The sequence below is a fragment of the Tenrec ecaudatus genome, chromosome 16, assembly GCF_050624435.1.
Source record: "Tenrec ecaudatus isolate mTenEca1 chromosome 16, mTenEca1.hap1, whole genome shotgun sequence".
NCBI classification, from domain to species: domain Eukaryota; kingdom Metazoa; phylum Chordata; class Mammalia; order Afrosoricida; family Tenrecidae; genus Tenrec; species Tenrec ecaudatus.
Window position 1 is genome coordinate 25771971 of NC_134545.1, and position 19545 is coordinate 25791515.

Consider the following 19545-nt stretch of genomic DNA (forward strand, 5'->3'; position numbering starts at 1 on the left):
CCGCACGCGGGCAGCTCACTTCCGCCCGGCAGGTGACAGCCGCGGGTCTCAGAGCGGCCAGCGGCAGGGACGCGCCGGGCGAGCGGGAGGCGGAGGCCGCGGACATTTTGCTGCCGAGCCGAGACGAGCTGTGGCGCCAGGAGCCAGTCGGTCTTGCCGGTGAGGAAGCGGGCAGCCCGGCGCGCCCGGAGAATGGGGTCGGGGGTCTGAGGTGAAGGGTTTGCGAGGTCAGAGGTCACGGGGAGGACAGGGCACTCGTGGAGACGCGAGGGGCCTCCCCCGGCCGTACGAGGCCGAAGGGCTGCAGGTTCATTCATTCGCGCCCCTTGGCCGCCAGCCCGCAGCGCGGCCCCCGAGGCCCGCAGCCGGACGGGGCCTCCAGACTCCAGCCGGAGGGGCCCACGCCCGGCTGGAGGGGAAGCGCCTCTCTGGGCCCCGGCTGTTCTCCCTGATCCCCATGACCAGCCTCAGGCCCCCTCAGTTCAGGGCCTTATCTCCTTGCCACGGCTTGAAAGGAGAAAAAATAAATAAATAGAAAGGAAGGCATGGCCCTGTGCCTCCTCCTGGGCATTTGGACATTTGGCTCTGGTGGCGCTTCAGGGACAACTGGACCGAGTGAAGACCCCACTGTCCTAATGCTAAGTTACCGAATGGTCGCCGGGATCACTGGAGGATCACCGTTGGTTATTGACCCCAATCCTGTGCCAGGGTCTGTGCTACGATGTCACATTCCAACCTATAGAGCGACTGTCGTTCTCTTTTTGTTGGTGAGGAAATTGAGGCACAGCGGTTAAATCAGGCAGGTAATACCAAAACTCCCATGGAGGCTTTCAGGGGCCTTTGAAGAGAGGTCAGAGCAGGGCTGGGGGGCAGGGGCAGCTTGATCCTTTCAGCTGCCATTTCATTTATTTTGGATTACTGTGACAACAACATGCGTCTGTGTCGCCTTCTTGCTTCTCACCCGACCTGTCATGGGATATGCTTTTCTGCCCCTGATCCACTCACCTTAGGATGAGTCCTACACCTTCCAGGGCAAGAGTGGAAGTTTTCCCTGACAGTTTAAGAACTGTGAGACATAAAACCGCCTACCCGGGGAACTAATTTAAGAAAATTAGGAGCATCTCTTATGGGTGGTTGAGCTGCTCGCCTCTCGGAACAGAGAGAGAAGCCAAGTAGACCTTTACAGGATCCTTGGGCCCTAGGTTGTAGAAGAATGTTGTTTGGCTAAAGGGTTGTACCTCTTTGAAAAGTGTGCCAGTCCCATGGCTTCTGGCCTGGGAGATAAAGAGGTGGTTGGGGACCAGAGCATAAGGCTCTGAGTCTGAGTCTTAGTTTTTATCGATTTGTAGTTATTCACTTACTTCAGTTCTACCTAAGTTTTCCCGGCAGTGCAGGAGAGAGGCCTGCTGCCTCCCTTTCCACGCCTGGGTGGTGTGAACCTTGCTGAGCCTGCAAAGAATTCCATCTTCTGCTTCTGAAGAAAGTTGTAATATAAATATTACTATAGTGCCTTTGCGGGGGGCGGGGGGTTGCTTTGTTTTGTTTTAGCCTCCCGGACCTGTTCCCCTAACTCCACAAAATTCCCAGAAACTTAATATTGACATTTTATCCTATCCTTCCAAGAGAGAGTTAGAGATGAAGCGATTTGCCAGGTGGTAGGAATATGAGCAGAACACCAAGCATCCGATTCCCTGCCCTGAACGGAGCCCACTGGACTCTCCTGATCTCTTAAACCCTGCCATGAGGCACAGAATCATCCCATCTTTTACATTGGTTGGCTTGGGCACCTCCTGACTCTTATGCCTTGGCCCTGGGTGCCATCCTCATCTCAGCTGCTCATTGCACATGTGATGTAAACTTAGGCCTTATTCTTTCACTCTCAAATAATCCTGCCCTCTTACCCCCACTGGTAGCTGTTGGGGGTTAAATGAGGGTGTCTGTGCAATGTGCCCAGCACAGAGCCTGCTGTTGTGATCAGTGTCTAGCCCAGGCCAGTTGATGCTGGGGGGTGGGGGTCAGGTGGGGTGCTGTGCTTGAGGAAGGCTGCCAACCCTGGTTGGTGGGGCGTTACTTCCTCTACAAACAGAGACCTCTGTGTATTCAGGACTTCTTCTTGGACCCTACTTGTTTCACTTCCTCAAAGTCTCTCCCAACAAGTGCCATCTGTTGGCCTGCTGGCTGTGGGCTTGGACGTTAATCTTTTTCTAGTCATCGTCTTGCATGCCTGACTGCTGACTTCCCCCAAAAAAACCATTGCTGGCACCAAAGCCTCGGTGGGCAAGCCAAGAGCAGGCGCTCTCTGAGTGTGTGTTTCTGAAACCGAGGGGGGTCCACTCCTTGATGGTGCTTCCTTTTCTGAACAGGTCTTTTTTGCCTAAGATCCAGCAACCCCACCCGGCTGCCCTAAAATAAATTTATCTGCACCCCCGCCCCCCCCCCCATAAAGTTTCCAAAGCTGGGAGTCTTTTCGGGAACAAGAAATGCCTCATCTTTCTTCCTCAGTGCAGCTGATGGGTTCAAACTGCTGACCTTAGAGTTAGCAGCCCAACACACAACCTGCTACGTGTCAGGGCTCATTTTGCTCAAGATAGGTGGTGATAAATTATCATCGCCCAGAGCTGATCTTTCTGTTCTCTGTCTCTTCACACAGAAGGGAACAGACTCCATTGAGATTTTCACATAGGGAGGTGGAGAACTCTCTTTTTGAAAGAAAAAAAAATCCTACTTGAAAAGCCCCCAGTGGCTCTTCATTACACTCAGGTGCAAACTTAGGCTTCTTAGTGTGGCATTCAGACCTTTTGGGAAGTCAGGCCTCTGTACTCTTCTGCCCCACATTTCCACCTCCTCCTAAGGCTCAAATTTAGCTGCTTGCTTCTTCTGCAAGCACCACCTTCATTCCGCTGTTTTTGTGCTGTTTCCTGTGCCTGGACATTGTGTCCTGTCTTCCCCACTCCTGCTAACTACCCCAACTTTTGCTGGACCACTACTAGTGCTTGCTATTTGATCTTCACTCTCCCTTGAAGGCCGAGGTGGCCCTCCATGAGGCCCTGTGACTCCAATCACAATGAATATGATGGTTTATTTGACTGTCTTCCAAGTAATCTACACCAAAAGCCACTGCCATCAAGTCCACCCTAACTCCTAGCGGCCCTCTATAGGGGTTCTGAAACTGTTAGTCTTTATCGGAGCAGATCGTCTCCTTGTTCTCCAGGTTAGCAAGCCAGCACGTACTCCACAGTGCCACGAGGACACCTTGACTTTTCGAGTAAACACCTCTAATTCCTGCGGGCTTGGCATGGACCTGTCTGTTTCTCTGGCATCTAGTGAAAGGTCTGGCACATGGTAGGTGCTCAGTGAATATTTGGTGAATGAATGAATACTGCACTGGATTGTGATCATTCCCTGGTCCATAAGGAATCCAAAGCACTTTGCACATGGTCCCTTGTCTGTCTTCCTCGTAGATTACTGACTGGAGAACTAGCCAGTCACCAGAGTCTTCCAGGGTCTCCAGAGACTTAGGCAAGGACCTCTGGTGGCACAGTGGGGTACGTATAGAGCTGCTAACTGCAAGGTTAGTGGTTTAGACCTACCTGCTTCTCTGTGGGAGAAAGGTGAGGCTGTCTGCTCCTGTAAAAATTTTTCAAGTCTTGGAAACCCAAAGGGGTGGTTCTTCTGTGTCCTATTGGGTCGCCCTGATTTACAGTCAACTGACTGGCAGTATTTGAGTTTGAGCTCTAAGAGCCTTGAGCCAGGCATGTGGTAAGCTCTCTGTAGTAATCATAGTGGCATTGATGAATACTTCTTACACAGAGCACTTTTAGGCACTTGCATACATTGACTCATTGTGGCTTTGCACACTTCGGAGGCAGGTACTGTGTTAATTCTCATTGTATACTTGTGATCTGGTCTTGCCCATTATGTTGTGTAGACCCTCAGTAAGGCCCTTTGGCCACTGCTGTGGCCACCCCCTTCCCAATTCTTTGTTCTTTGCTTACCTCCTGTTTCATAATGAAGCTGGACAGTGAGGGGGCACTGCCTTATGGTTCCAGGAGTTGGACTCCCAAACCTAACCTCATGCTTTCTGGGCCTTTACCCTTGGACTTCACTGCTGACCTCTATCTTGAGGGTCTCCCTGAAGTCTGGAGGCCGCCTCTAGTAAAGTGAGAACATGCTACCCAGAGTTCACATTCCAGATGTTAGTCCCTGCTTCTTCAAAGCCCTACCTCCTCTGGACTCTGAGCTGGAAGGTGGCAGATTTGAATATCAGATCTCAAAAGGTCAAAAACCCAAGACATTAATGTTTCCAGCCCCTGCACAGCCATGCTCTGGGTGGCTTGTGGACTTTACAATACTTAATTACTTTTAGAATCTTAAGTACACTGAGAGTGGAATGAAGGACTTTGATCCAAACCACCTCTTGGGTCTGCTTCTGAAGACTACACTCTCTGACCTCAGAGATCTGGGTGGCTGGGTGTCAAGGTATTTAGGAAGAAACTTAGTCCAGAATTTATTCACTCATTCATTCATGCATTCATTCATTCATTCATTATTTAGAGCCCTAAGTGTGATGATAAGTAAATAAGCCAAACATAGTTTATGCTCTTAGGGAGTTTATTATATTTTAACAGAGGAGAAAGATAAAAAAGAAATAGAAGAAATGGTTATAAAAATGTGTAATCTATGAAAGAAGCCAACAAGTATAGCAGCAGAGCCTGTTACAAACCTAAATCCGATTTAGAGATTCTAGTGCTCAGAATCCTACAGTGGCTCTCGGCTCCCTCAGTGACAGCCAGTCTTACCTTGATCTCTAAGGCCTGCTGCTCTCTGGCCTCTTAACTCACTGTCCCACGTAAGGAGGGGTGTAGGCAATCAGAGCAATTTTTTTATAACGGTTTATAAAACAAGTTTTTCCCAGAGGAGAGGTTAGCACAAGTCATTCAAGGATTTATTTGCATCTTCGATTTACCAGTTAATGAGCTGAGACTCTAGGACTGAATGAAACATAAAATCCATGTCTGTCTGGGAGTTGCATTATGGAAGCAGAAGATATTTGACAATATGAGTAAGCTTTGGTGTGTCCGTCATAAGTAGGAGTCGGAAAGATCAGCAGTGTGGGCCCACCAGTGGTGTGTGCTCATAGAGATTTCAGCCTCGGAAACACTATGGAGCAATCCTACCCTTCCCTATAGAGTTGCTGTGAGTCAATCACTGTGACGCCCCAACAACCGGTGATAAATGCGTCAGAAGGAAACAACGGGCAGAGAGGAGGGAAGAGGTGGGGATTGGTTGGCTTGTAAATAAAGTGGTCAGGAAATTCTTTATGAGAAGGTGACATTTCAGTCATGTCATAAAAAGAGTAAGGGACCAAGCCATGGGACTCTCTAAAGTCTATCTGAAGGACTAGCTAAATTGAATAGCTCATGCAAAGGCCCTGAGGCAGAAGTGTAGGGGTACTAGAGCTGTAGAGGGACATGGAAGGGGGCGGTGTTTGAGAACAGGGTATGCGTTTCTTAAGGACCAGATGGCCATGCCACCATGGCAGGGAGTCAGGCTTTGGGGCTGAATCAGATGGGAAACTGCTGGGAAATTTTTGAGCAGAGGCGTGACACTGTCCCCACCTAGACTGTAATGTGAGCAGGCATTGGCTATGGTTGAGAGTGGGTTGTCCAGAACAGCATGGAAGTAGGGAGGCTCTTGTAATCCTCTCAACAGGCGATCAATCACTGGTGGTGATGGAGCTGGTGTGAAGCCACTTTATGGACCGAGAATTCATTTTAAAGGTAGATCCACTAGAATTTGCTGATAAATTAGATGTGGGCTGTGAGAGACAGTATGTTGTCAAGGGCGCCACTGAGGTTTTGGCCTTGAGAACCTTGGAAGATTGTGGTGGCAGGAACTAGATACAGGCTAGCAGGAGGTTACATTTGCACTGTCTGTTAGCCACACAGACGAGCATGAGTGTGTCATCAGGCAATTTAGGCGTCTGAACTGGGGGTCCAGGGCAGAGATTGGTATAAGCGAGGCAGAGTTGTGAGTTGCCAGTCATGGTCCTGGGTGAGACCCCAAAGATGCAAGTGGGGAGCAGCAGAGAAGAGGTATAAGGCACTCTCCAGGGTGGAGAAGAGGGGGAACCAGCAAAGAAGAGGGACCAAAAGACTGTGGCATCCTGAATCCAAGTGAAGAGCACGTTTCAAGGGGAAGTGAGCCATCAGCGGGGTCAGTGTGTGAACTGTCACTTGACAAGGTCACTGGTCTTCTGCCAGCAGGGCTCTAACACACCGTGACACCAAGGCCATCCTTGAATCTCATCCAAATCCTTACCTTCAGCCAGGCAGGTGGTCTCCTAGACTCCTGCACACTCAAGCTTGTGTGAGTCTTGCGTTTCGTCTCCAACTCTTTGTTTGTAAATGAGTTATCAGGAGGATTTCATAAAGGGGCGACAAATCACACACAGGACAATGCTCATGATTATGGGGTTTATTAAGGGAAATTAACAGTTTATACAATTAGGTGGGAAATGCTCAGGATACAGTTTTTCAGTTCTGATAGTCTCTTCTGCTGTGCCTGCAGGCTGGCCTCTCCCTGACTCTCAGCCCCTTGTCCAGGTTGATGCCCAGCTCAGGCAGTGTTACAAAGCTCTTTGGGGGCTGCTAATAAATGCCCAGAGGGCATACCACTCTGCTATTAGCCTCCACCCAAAGGCACTCAGCTCCAGCTTCATGGATTAGCAACCCCAGCTCTCCACCCATTAAATGCCCAGAGGCACCCGACTCCACAAGTCAGCCCCGAAGCCCTCAGCTCTGCGTGCAGTGCTCTGTGAGCTGGGAAGGGTGCTGCTCTGTGTCATGCTGCTCCTTGCCTCTGGCACGCACTCCTCCAGTGTAAAAACTCTCGCGGGCATCGCGGGATCCAAAGGACACTCCACTCCTGGCAATTCTCTCTTGCTGGTACTGAGAATCCCCCTTCCTGCTTTCGAGATGTCATACCCAGGAAGATGGCCATCACACACAGTGTACTCGGTGAACAGTCTCCGGGTCTTCCTCCACTTTCTTTCCTAGTCCCTTTAGGAAAACAAAGGTGATCTGGGGGGAGGAACAAAAGCTGTGTTCAGAAGAGCCCTGTGACATAGCACTATACTGCTAATTCCTATTCTATTCCTTTGAAGTCGGGAGTGCTGCATTTGACTCATGCAGGGAGCCCTGGAGGTGCAGTGGTGAAACACTTGCTCAGCTACTAGCCAGCTCAAACTCACCAGCTACTCCTCGGGAGAAAAGACCCAGCCATCTCTGCTTCAGTAAAGATTTCAGCCCAGGTCGACACCGTCACCTAACCTGGCTGTGAGTCGGACTCAGGTCACCAGCACACAACAACCTTTAATGGATAGCTTGTTCTTTCATTATAGAACCAGAAGAAGGCTCTTGGAGAGCAGAGTCTTGAGGCTCCTGGTTCTGTGGTCTTTGGCCTCGTCCTCCTCTTGAGTAATCTACGTACTGCTCAGAAGCCTTCCTTTATTGTCAGGTCCAGAGGAACTTTTCTTTTCTTGGTGGCAAGCTTCCGACATACTGCTGCCTGTAGACTTGTTGCGAGGAGGCATATGGTTCTAGAAGTAGGTTCTAGAGACTTCTTGGTGCTGATACCTGAACATTCCACCCCCTCCCCCATGGCAGGCCTTCACCTGCTAGAGGGCCTCAGCTTGATTTTGACTAATTGGTGTTCACCCAAGTCCCAGGAGGTCCCTAACTCAACATGCTGACTCAGACTTTAGACTTTCCCCAGGCACCTTACAAACCTGACATTCCTGTCCAAACTGGAAGGGCTGGCTGCAGCTACCCAGTAATCCAAAATATGACGGACTCAGCTGGGTTATTGTGGCAACCTGTTTCCCATGCCCAAAGCCGGTGTGTGTGTGTGTGTGTGTGTGGTGAGAGAGAGAGAGAAGCATTGCCATGCTGGGCACAGTGGGATGGGAAGTATCAGCGCTTTACTTTCTAGCTGTGTGGCTCCAGACAAATGGCTCTCTTCATTTCTCTGAGCTTCAGTTTCCTCGTCCAGGAACTTGAGATTTTATGAAATCCCTTACGGACTCTTGTGAAGATTGAATTGAAAGCTCTTTACATATTGGAAGAAACGCCTGTCCAGCCACTCCCAGAAACTTAGCTATAGCACAGTTCTACACTCAGGGCTCCAGGAATTGGTGTTGGCTCGGTATCGGTTGGTTTAAAATCTACATAGCACTCTCTTTGCCTTTACCATGGCCTCTGCCATGCGTGTTCCAGGTTTTTTGCCAAGCCTGAAGAAGAGCACAGCTCTTGATTGAAGTGACTTGGAAGAGCTTGTCTGTCTTAGTCAGTGACCATGTTTCCTCAGGTGGACGTCTACAGGCTGGTTTCGTATCTGCTGACTCACTCACCTTTTCACTGCCAAGTTACCCTTACCTGTTACCCTGTCTGCAGAGTGCATTGGAGTATTTCCCTGTGTGACCTTTTTTTGTCTTGGAGGAAGTATGGCTGGAACACATACTTTGGACATGATGTCAGGAAAGACCAGTCCCTGGTGAAGGACATCATGCTTGGTAAAGGGGAGGGGCAGTGGAAAAGAGCAAGGCCCTCAAGGAGATGAATTGATACTGTGGCTACAAGAATGGGTTTGGGCACACGAACAATTATAAGGATGGTGCAGGACTGGGCAGTGTTTTGTTCTGTTTTGCATAAGGCAGCTAGGAACTGGCACTTAATCATTGGCGCCTAACAACAAAAACTACAACAGGTAGGCGAAACCGATATCTACGGTACACTCAGCTAAATTTATAATCCTTTAAAAATTTAATAAATAATTTTGGGGGGGCTTTTACAGTTCTTATAATAATCCATACATCCATTGTATCAAGCATTTGTACATATGTTGCCATCATCCTTTTCAAAACATAATCTTTCTGCTTGAGCCCTTGCTATCAGTTCCTCATTTTTTCCTCCCTCACACTCCCCCCTCATAGAACCCTTTTTAAAACATCAAGTTTAATTTTTTGTTCTTCACCCCATTGCTGTCTCTATTCCTGATCTGCATATGACCTTTGACTTATCTCGGAGGCCCAGTCCACTGATCCACCATCTTATGTAACTAGCTTGGCTTTTGCCCCAGGCTACTCCAGAAGCAGCTTTTCTTCCCAGCTGCTGTCTTCTTTCTTGGCCAAGCTTCCACGGTCTCCCCCTTGCACCTCTTGAATCCTGATGGGGCCCCTTTTCTGTGCTAGCACTGGTGCCTTTCTCTGCTCAGCTGGTGGCAAAGCATGGAGTGCCCTGGCACCGCTCACTTTCCCGAGACTAGAAAAGTCCTCTCTTTGGCCCTTGGCAGACTGCTTGAGGAATTACACCCCCTGTTGCTTGGCTTCATGTTGTTTCCCTCCCCACTGAATGAGGTCTTGGGGAACTGGCAGCCTCCTGAATTTGTTCTCCCTTTTGTCCCCTTGGAAATGTCTTAGGACATACTCTTAGACCGTCCTGCAGTACTTTATCTTATTTGGCACCTGAGGGAGTACACCCAAGGGTGGGGAAGTTCCCCGTCTTGCTCAGTCTCTGAGCCCAAGAGATGGGAGGGGCTTTGCCTGCCATTTGGACAGACTTTCATTGTGTTTCATGGGACCATGAGGTGTCGGATAGGAGGTTGTTCCTGGGTGGAGCAGAGATATGGTCTTAGTGGAAGGAGCTGGACTCTAGGCTCCCTACCCTTACTTTATTCGGAGTACATCCACCTTGATCTGTTCTACCCAGTTAGAAGGAAGGGAGGAATTTGAAAAGCCACTGACTGTCCTGGTTGAGTTCTCTTGTTTGAGACCATAAGGTCCAGTGATGGGTGGGAGTATCTTGCCCAGGGTCACACAGTTGTTGATAGCAAAGTTAGTGTCCAGGGCAGCCTCCTTTGACACTGAATCCACTGGCTGTATTTGTTGCGATTTTTTTGCAGAGCCTTATGCCACTCCTGGTCCCTCTAGTCGTCACTGTCTAGCACTTATCAGGGGGACTTCTTGTCCTGCTAAGTTATGGAGACTTAGCTTTGTAACTTCCCTGGGAATCAGGAGTTTTATTCATTTTGCTGGTGAACATTTGGTGAGCTCCTAAAATGTGCCAGGCATAGCGCCAGACACTGGCTGTGTACAGTGTCACGCAGGCTGATCCCAAGTTAGAGGTAGGAGGAGGGCTGTAGAAAAGTCCCGGGTAAGAATGCAGTGTTGAAGGTTGAGGGGCCTTTACTAGTGCTAACCCCACTTCCCCGGACTCGGTTCCACCGCATAACAACCATGTAGGACTGAGCCCAGCGACCCCATTAGGGCTTGCAAGGCTGTCCTCTTTCCATACGCAGACTGCCTCATCTCTCGCCTATGGACCAGCTGGGTGCATTTGAATCCTCAACATGTCAGTTGTGGTACCCATACAGTGGGTGGTCAGTGATAGTTCATTTACAATAGTTGGGAGTTGTGTTTCTCTTAGGAGGAAGCCTTTGGTCTATTTAATTTTCTATGAGCTCTCTACATTCTTTACCATTTTCCTATTGGTAGACCTTTGTACGTATTAAGGAAAATAAACATTTGTCAGTGATTTTGGTGCTTAGCATATATCATTGGAGTTCTAGTGTAGGGTTTTTTTTAAGCCACACGGGGAAAATTTGACTCATATAATTGAATTCATCCATCATTTAAGAATTCTAAATTGTTTTGTTTACCCAGCAAGGTGCTATTTCCGCTAGCTTATGAAGTGCTCCATTCTCCGACTTTGCATCTTTTTCTTGGGTTTCATTTCTCTAAGAAATCCTGATGGTCAGCATTGGGCTACTAACTGGAAGGCGGTGGTTCCAACCCGCCTGTCGATCTGTGGGAGAAAGACGAAGCCGTCTGCTCCCATAGAAACTCTGGCACCGCTCTCCCTTTTCCTCTTGGGCCCTTCTTCTTCATATGTGGGCTGCTACTCCGTAGAAGGGTACGGGATCGAATGCCTGGGTCCTGGAAAACTTGGCAACAGTGAAAGGATTTTGAGTGTGCCAAGGCCAAAAATGAATTAAAAAGCCAGACACATGATGAAACTGGGGTGTTTCTGGCTGCACTTGCCGGTGTTACAGATTTCTCAGGTAAAAAGGGGTCTCAAGTAGAAAAGTTTTAAGGAGCCCTGCTCTAGGGTATATCAGTCGGAATCAACTCAGTGGCCATGAGGTGAGATTTCGTTAGGAATTTTAAAGAAGGTTTAATGTTGGCATGATTTGCTCAGCTCTCAAGTCTATGGTTGGTCAGCATCTGCATCAAGATGGCCATCATCCCAGGCAAGTTCCCTGCACCCCCTTCCAGCCCATTCTCCCCAGCAGCAGCAGCCCCTGATCTGACAGCTGTTGCCTTAGGTCAGTGTTTGCCTCTTCTGTGAATTCTAGTGCTCTTCCTATAAGGCTGTTCACATTCACAGGTGTGCCTGCCACAGCACCCCCTGTCCACCTCAGAAAAAAAGATGAAACAAATAGCGCAAGCAGGTTGTGATCACCCTATTGCGAGTTGAGTTACAAAGCAAACCACAGCCCCGTCCAGCTCCCCTTCCTCAAGTCATTGCTACTGCAGTGCAGCCTGGGAGCGCCAGAATGTGTGTGAGACGGGGCCTGTCAGAGAAGGTAAATGTGAATGTTTCCCCTACTAGAGAGTGAAGCACCTGAGACCCTGGAAAGCAAGGTAGTTCCGCCATACTCACAAGGTTTCCCTGTGTTATCTCTGTCATCCCGAATGCTGAGATCTTGCAGGAACACGGAAATCTGTGTAGTGCTTGTTTTCTTACTGTATTTTTATAGATTTAAATGCATTTAACTAGCTGAAATGCAGATTTTCCAGCTCTCTTGTTCATGAAATTAGACTTAGAAATGTGAACCCCTCTCCCAATTTGAATAGTGTTGAGGGCTGTTTTGTTGTTGTTGTTGTTGTTTCCTTAAAGCCGAACCCTCCCTTTGGGGCCACCCTGAAATCTAGCCTGTGAAGTGCAGTGGCAGTGGGGAGCAGGCATGGCGCCGAGGGCTGGGGCACCAGTCATGGTGCTCTGAGCGTGGAGGTGGGGAGTGGACGTCAAGTAGATTCGGCAACACCAGCTCCACCGAGTCAAAGCCAGTGGCTCTAGCTGTGCCCTGCCTGTCGTGTGCAGTTTGGCTGTACCATCCTCAGCTGGAGGTACTTGGCCTGTAAGTCCTGAAATGGATAGGGGTCCCAACCCAGAACAGTGTTTCCTTAGCAAAGGTGCCATGTCACACTAGCCCGAGCTATTCCCGAGCCCTCCTATAGCCCTCTGGTGATAAAATCCCCTCTAATAGCTGCTTTTTATGCACCAGACCTTTCCAAACATGGACCCTGGCTTTCAAATGTGGCTCATGTACTTGCCCGGATTAGTCACAGAATAAGGTCTTATTCCCCTGGGCCCTGTGGGAACGGACACCTCAGAGTGGCATGGAAGCTACCCATCTTTCCTGTGCCGCCTGTAAGGTGGCCCTCCTCTCAGGCTGGCCTGCAGAGAGAATGGAAAAACTCTCCTGCACAGACACCCAAGCGACTACTAGAGATCTGGGGCTGCTCGAGGGGACTGGAACAAAGGACAGAGGGCGTCTTGGTGCAGGGGGTCTTTGACTACAAAGGAGCGAGCCCTGCACATGCGCTTGTTTTCACTCTATGCCCTGGGATGATGACTCTCCATAAACAATTCACTTCTGCTTTCCCTTCCTCCTCCACACCTGTGTCTCCAGTGCTGGCTGGCGATGGTTTCTGCAGTGTCAGAGCCCACAGGCCTCTGCAGAAGGCATTGTAGGGAAAAGGCACAGCCAACACTGAGCAGCAAGTTAAGCTTGTGAATCTGTGGCTTCCTCGCGCCTGTAAGGGGAAGAGTGTCTTGAGAAGTGCAGTACTGCAGCAGCATGGACAGCCAACCTCCTCTGCCCTCCCCTTCCTTCAGCTGCCTACAACACCAGTCTGCCTGCAATGCAATGTGTCTCTGGAATCCAGGGCCCTGAGGGTCGTGTTTTGTGGAAGACAGCTTCTTTGTTGTCTGGGCAGCCTTGCTTATGGATGAATTTCTGGGCAGCTCTGAGGTCAGGCATCTAAGTCATTGCTATTTTTGTTTTCCTTTCCTTCTAGATTTAACACTAAAGAGGCTTCTTTATTAGTTTCTGTAATTCCTTAAACCTATGATTTTTGCCCCCTTTACTGTGGCAATCCTCAAGGTCGGCAGTTCCGACCATTCCGAGGAAGAAAGATGGGGTTTTCTATTCCTGTAAACAGTCTCAAAAATCCACAGGAGCAATTCTACCCTGCCCTATAGTGTTGGCATCAACTCGATGGCAGTAAGTGAATGACTGTGGTGACTATGCACTGGGGCTACCAAGAAAGGTCAGCAGTTCAAAATCACTAGCTGCTCCACAGGAGAAAGATGAGACTTTTTAATCCCAGGAAAAGCTACAGTCTCAGAAATCCACAAGAGCAATTCTGCCCTGTCCTGTAGGGTTCCTATGGGTAGGAATTGACTTGATGGCAGTGAGTTTACCGTGGAGGTAAATTGGCTATAAGTATTAGGCTGCTAATTGCAAGGTCAGGGGTTCAAACCTACTAGCTACTCTGCTGGAGACAACTAAGGGTGCCTGCTCCCGTGAATGTTCTGTTTCAGAAAACGGAACCGTTCTACCTACAGGGTGACCTTGAGCCCTACAAGATTGCTGTGAGTCACAATCAAACTGACAGCTGGAGTGTTTGTTTAGTTGTCCTGCCAGTCATCCCTCTACTCAGACTGGACATGTAACTGTGAGAAAGAGCGTACTTTGATATTTTGGTTATCTTCCACGACTGTAAGGAGCCCTGGTGATGCCATGGGATAAGTGTTCAAACCCACCAGCCGCTCTCTGGCTTTCCCCGTGAAGAATGGCAGTCTGAAAACCCTTTGTAGAGCATTGCTATATGTCTGTGTCGGAATTGACTCACTGGCAGGGGGTTTCCAAGTTTGTGACTCCTGAATTCATGTCCTGTCCCAGGGTGTCATCCCTGCTTTTTCTTAGAGCCCCCAAGAACTAGGTTGGTGAGACCTCACTGAGAAAATTGCTTGATGTGTCTTTTAAAAAAACCAACCCATTTTTTAAAACGCAAATAAATCCATGTTGGAAACAAATGTGAAATAGTTGCGTAACAAAGCTGTCTGGTGGCCAGGCAGTGCCCTGGGAGTTTCAGTGGCTCCTTTTCATTTCTTTCAAGGACTATTAATTGAGCACTTGCCATTTGCCAAACCCTGGGCCCAGTGTGGAGGGGCAGAGAGGGGAGCCAGCCGTCCCTCCCTTTGTGACTCACACTGAGAGGCCCATGCAGCCATCAGATGTGACCTCCTTGCTGACTTTCTCTTGGCTCCCATTAGAACAGCGCCCTGGTCCCTTTTCAACTGTGCAAAGCAAAAGGAAAGTGGGATTGTGCCTTTCTTTTGCAAGTCCTTTATTCTTTTCTTCTACCGAATCCACAAAGGATTGGAGCAGCTCAGCGTCTGAACACACTGGCTTCCTACTGATTTCTATGCAAACTCGGTGGGCAGCTCTCAGCTTGGGAACATCCCAGGGCTGTCCTGTCAGGACTACAAGCATCCTGCCCGCTTCCTTTGCAAAGACTTCTGAAATGAGTCCTCTCACTTGTCCCACCAGTAGCTCATGTCACCACAGGACATTGGAAAAGCATGCTGATGGGTGACACATTGAGTCCCACAGAAGCCATAGAAGGGACAGAGTGGGCGGAGCTCTTCGTTTGAATTTCTCCTTTGTGGGGTTGTATATGGTATTCTATTTTAGCTGGAACTTCTGGAAGGCAGCACACTTTGGGGACTGAGTTGTTAGCCACCTCCCCTCTCAGGTAGCGGAAGCAGAGGTCCCTCAGCCCTAGACCAAGCTCTGAGTTCAGACAGACCTGGCTGGTCGCCTGGCCACTATAAGCCGGTGACCTTGGACAAGTTGTTTCACATCCTTGAGCCTTGGTTGCCTCGTCAATAATATGAGGTTAAAGGCACTTAACTCATTGGTAAGATTAGAGACCATGCATTAAATGAGGTCATGTGTATAAATGCCTTGGCTTCTCAATAGTTGTTAAAGCAGTCCCCCTGGGGCCTCTGCCACATGTCCAGAGTACTAGGCTCCTGGTGACATTTTTATCTGCCATCTGTTGCCCAGGAGGACCATCCTATGGCTCTCACTCATTTCTGACTCACAGCAGTCCCATGTCTCTCAAAGCAAAACTGCGCACAGAGCTTCCTTGGCTGTGATCTCAACAGAAGCAGATCGTCAGGCCTTTATCTGCAACACCACTGGGTGAATTCAAACTGGCAACTTTGAGGTTAGCAGCAGTCAGCAGCCCTTGTGCCACCTAGGGAATCTAAGAGGGGTACAGTAAAACTCAAAACTCAGTCACTGCCATTGCGGCAGTTCTGACTCATAGTTACCTTACGGGACAAGGTAGAATGGCCCTTCTGGGTTTCTAACACTAACTCTTTATGAGAGTAGACAGGCCTGAGGTTTACAGTGGGTGCTCAATAAGTGTTCATAGGCCATAGGAGTGTACCTACTCCTGAGGTCTTAGAACAGCACGGCTTACTGTGGGCGTTGCCCTGGGTGACCCCAAGAGGTCCCTTGAGGAAGTGGGGCAGGCGGGTTTGGGAAGCACTTTAGCATCTGCAGGGTATGCAGTTTTCACTGGGTCTCCAGAAGGAGAGGCTTCTTAGGAAAGCTTTGCAAGCTCAAATGGCGTCACTTGATGAAGCAGTGACCAGTAATTTACAGAAGACACTTTCCCCCATTGCTCCCAGGCCCCCCAAAATAACCTACCAAATCATCCCCCCCAAACACCTGCAACCTCAAATAATGCTAACACACAGGGGTCACAGCTCGGGTTCACAGCCAGGGCAGCTTGGTGCTGAGATGGAAGAAGGAGCTGCTGGGTCCCAGGCTGCCTCTTCAATGGGTCTCTGCAAAGCAAATGCTGAACGCTGGGCTGGCTTTTCATGAAAGCAAAATTCCTCCTCAGCTTTCTTCATTTAGCGAAAACAGTACTAATGAGAAACTAGAGAAGACACTTACATGGCTTTTTGCTTTTTGAGATATTTTCGTGGGTTTTTCAGTGAAATTTTAAGTTCTCCACAATGTGTGGACATTCCTACTTCTGAGAATGTGGTTACCCCATCGCTCCCTGACTTTTAAAACCCAGCATTTGCCCAACTCATTTGACGATACCCACGTAGGGAGCCCTGGTGGCACAGTGGTGTGGGTAGCTGCTGGTCCACAGGAGGAAGATGTGTTTCTGCGAAGCCCCATGGGCAGTTCTAGGCTGCCCTGTCAGGTCATTGTGAATCGAGGCAGGACTCCTTCCAGGCACCTCCTTGAGGCTCTGAAGGCTCTGCAACAAGTTAACCTGTGTAACACCTGGGTCAGGGTGGGCTTCATGAAGAGGCTGTTACCCTTCTACTCAGGGGGCGTTTCAAAATGTTTGAGGAAAAGTGGGATGAAAAGGTAATGGACTTTTTCCACATGCTTTTTGAAGCCCCTTTATGCCTGTAGCACTCTCCCTGTTTCTCTACCGATGTTTATCTCCGGTTGAGTCCTGTTAGAAGCAGAGGTACAGTAAAACTTTTAAACAGATGTCATCAGGCCAGGATTTTTGTAGATGTGATTCCTACAAGTAGAACTGCGGAGTCAAAGGCGCTTCCCATTCAAACACTGGGCAAGCGCAGCAGACCCAGGAGAGTGCACAGCGGCAGCACCTTTCCTTGGTCCTCACCCTTCTCTTAGCACAAGCACACTGACAGTAAAGACAAGTCTGAAGTAAGGGTGGCTGGCCACATCCTCGTGCTTCAAATGACACAGTCCTTAAAATCTGATGCGAGAGCATCGCAGTGAGGAAGAGGCAACACCAATGGGAAGAAGGGGTCATGAAAATTACTTTGTGCTTTGTGCCTTTGGGAGAAGTAACAGATTCATGGTAACTCTACATATGGTTTTTTTCCCCTGAGCATTGCCTTTTTTTGTTTGTTTTTTAAGATCATTTTATTGGGCTCTTACAGCTCTTAAAACAATCCAGACATCAATTGTATCAAGCATATTTGCACATATGTTGCCATCATTATTTTCTAAACATTTACTTTCTATTTGACCTCATGGTATCTGCTCCTCTTTTTACCCCCTCTCCTTCCCTGGTGATCCCTTAATAAATTATAAATTATTATTAATTTCATATCTTTTTGGCGGGGGGCAGAGCCATCCAGGTTTATTCTCCAGACAGACAGCATCAGCAGGTACAACGACAGGCTTCGCTGCAGCACATACATTCACAAGGCATCATCAACCTGCACAGCCTGTGGTGTGTTCACTGTAACAACACCCCATCCCTCTAATTTCTTTCTTTTTTTCAATTTAATCATATTATTGGGAGCTCGTACAACTCTTAGCACAATCCATATATACATGTATTGTGTCAAGCACATTTGTATATTTGTTGCCATCATCATTCTCAAAACATTTGCTTTCTACTTGAGCCCTTGGTATCAGCTCCTCATTATTCCCCTCCCTTCCCGCTCCCTCCTCCCTCATGAACCCTTGATAATTCATAAATTATTATTTTGTCATATCTTACAATGACTGATGTCTCCCTTCACCCACTTTTCTGTTGTCCATCCCCCAGGGAGGAGGTTATATGTAGATCCTTGTAATCGGTTCCCCCTTTTACACCCACCCTCCCTCCACTCGAGCTAAGTTCTTTTTTTTTTTTAATCATTTTATTAGGGGCTCGTACAACTCTTATCACAATCCATACATACATCAATTGTGTAAAGCACATTTGTACATTCATTGCCCTCATCATTCTCAAAACATTTACTCTCCTGTTAAGCCCCTGGTATCAGCTCCTCATTTTTCCCCTCTCTCGCCACTCCCCACCTCCTTCATGAACCCTTGATAATTTATAAATTATTGCTTTGTCACATCTTGTACTGTTTGACATCTCCCTTTACCCACTTTTCTGTTGTCTGTCCCCCAGGGTGGAGGTTATATGTAGATCCTTATAATCAGTTCCCCTTTTCCACCCCACCCTCCGGGTATCGCCACTCACACCACTGGTCCTAAAGGGATCATCTGCCCTGGATTCCCTGTGTTTCCAGTTCCTATCTGTACCAGTGTACATCCTCTGATCTAGCGGAATTAGTAAGGTAGAATTGGGATCATGATAGTGGGGATGGGGGTAAGCATTTAGGAATTAGAGGAAAGTTGTATGTTTCATTGTTGCTACACTGCATCCTGACTGGCTCTTCTCCTCCTCCCGACCCTTCAACCCTTCTGTAAGGGGATGTCCAATTGCCTACAGATGGGCTTTGGGTCTCCTCTCTGCACTCCCCCTCATTCACAATGATATGATTGTTGTTTTGATGATTCCTTGTACCTGATTCCTTTGACACCTCGTGATCGCACAGGCTGGTGTCCTTCTTCCATGTGGGCTTTGTTGCTTCTGAGCTACCTGGCCGTTTATTTACCTTCAAGCCTTTAAGACCCTAGACAGTATATCTTTTGATAGCTGGACACCATCAGCTTTCTTTACCACATTTGCTTATGACCCCATTTGTCTTCAGTGGTTGTATCAGGGAGGTGAGCACACAATGATATGATTTTTTTGTTCTTTGATGCCTGATAACTGATCCCTTCAGCACCTCGTGAGCACGCAGGCTGGTGTGCTTCTTCCATGTGGGCTTTGTTGCTTCTGAGCTAGATGGCCGCTTGTTTACCTTCAAGCCTTTAAGACCCCAGACGCTATATCTTTTGATAGTGGGGCACCATCAGCTTTCTTCACATTTTCTTATGAACCCGCTTTGTCTTCAGCGAGAGTGTCAGGAAGGTGAGCATCATGGAATGGCAGTTTAATAGAACAAAATATTCTTGTATTGAGGGAGTACTTGAGTGGACGCCCAATATCCATCTGCTGCCTAATACTAAATCTATACATGTATGCTCATAAATCTATTTTCACATCCTCATAAATAAATATATTTACATATGTACATGCTTGTATTTAGACCTCTATAAAAGACCTCCTAGCTCTTTCCTCTATTTCCTTTTACTTTCCTCTTGTCCCACTATCAGGTTCAGCCTTCATTAGGGTTTCAGTAATTCCTCTCAGTTACATTACCCTTGGTCACACCCTACCAGGCCTCCTACACCCTCCTCACCACCAATTTGGATCACTGGTTGTTCTCTTGTCCCTCAGTTTGTTAACACCACTACCTTTACCCCCAACTCCCCCTCTCCCATGTGCCCCCTGGAACTGTCGGTCCATTGTTTTCGCCTCCAGATTGTTCATCCAGCCTATCTTATTTAGACAGGCCTGCGGAGATAATAACATGCACAAAAACAAGATAGAGCAAAACCAAACAACAACAACACCAACATACCAATGACAAAGAACAAAACAAAACACAACAACAAGAAAGAAAAGCTTGTAGTTAGTTCAAGGACTATTTCTTGGCCTTTCGGAGTGTTTTC

At 48.3% G+C, this 19545-nt stretch overlaps 1 protein-coding gene across 1 annotated transcript in view; it reads left to right on the forward strand.

The window, feature by feature from the left end:
- The window catches only part of AP1B1 (adaptor related protein complex 1 subunit beta 1), a 50994-nt gene continuing 31449 nt past the window's right edge, over positions 1 to 19545 (forward strand). The window contains exon 1 of the mRNA XM_075533823.1: positions 1 to 159. The gene's annotated coding sequence lies outside the window, so the exon portion shown is untranslated. The remainder of the gene's footprint in view (positions 160 to 19545) is intronic.